We start from the raw sequence: 996 nt of genomic DNA, 5'->3' as shown, positions 1-996 counted from the left end.
TCTTTCTTTCTTTCTTTCTTTCTTTTTCTTTCTTTCTTTCTTTCTTTTCTCCCCATGCATATGCACATCTGCTTTGGCCAAAGCAGGGTTACCTGCTCTGCTTAGCAAACAATTCCCTGGATTGACAGAGCTACCTACAATGCTTATTTATCTCCTTCAGCCGGAATTATGCCTGACACAGCTCCATCTAATCACTCCACTCTTGTTTCTAGCTCTCAAAGCAAGTCCTTATTCTCTCTGTCCCTTTGAAACACCCACAAGAAATGTCTGGGTGGGTCTCAGCAGGAACAGAGGCCAGAGTGCTGGCCATGTACTGTTAGTATTTACTCCCTGTGTATCTTTCATGCTTACACTCAACCCTGCTTTCTTTTTATTAGAAACTTTCCACTGTAATGAACGTGGCACTGAGCTTACTCTTCCCACTGCTATTTGGCCAAACCATATAGATGTTTATTTTCAGTTAATATTTCATTGCCAATAGGCATTTCCTTTTCCTTCCATGCTTCTTGAAGTCCTTCCAGTTCACCTTTATTGGTACTGAAAGTACTTAAATCTAAAAGCAGTCGTCGAGTGCTATCTCATCAGTATTGTATACTGAGAGAGACATCTATCACTTTCCAGGTACATGACATGATGCCTCTGTGTTAGAAGCCCAAAAATTACTTCTTTTTTTTTTTTTTTTTTTTTTTTTCTCACACTGCTAGATCTTATTTAATTTACTGAGGCCCATACATCCAAATCTATATGTTGGTAGGAACGTATATTACACCTACTGTATTCCCTTCAGTCACCACTTTGCAAGTATAGGAAGAAAAAAAAATGCTTGCGTGTGCCTTTTTTCCCTTCTTTATATATCCATGCTGTTTATTGGTTGTGGATCCATTCTCCCCTAAGTGCTTAGGATTTTTACCTTTTAATATTTTTTCCACTATATTACTGCAGCCTGAAGTTAGGCTTAGCAGATGGTAGATGACAGGTTCACTCTTTCTCTTCCTC

This window comes from Oxyura jamaicensis, chromosome 2 (assembly GCF_011077185.1).
Source record: "Oxyura jamaicensis isolate SHBP4307 breed ruddy duck chromosome 2, BPBGC_Ojam_1.0, whole genome shotgun sequence".
NCBI lineage: Eukaryota > Metazoa > Chordata > Aves > Anseriformes > Anatidae > Oxyura > Oxyura jamaicensis.
Note: the sequence above shows the minus strand (reverse complement) of the source record.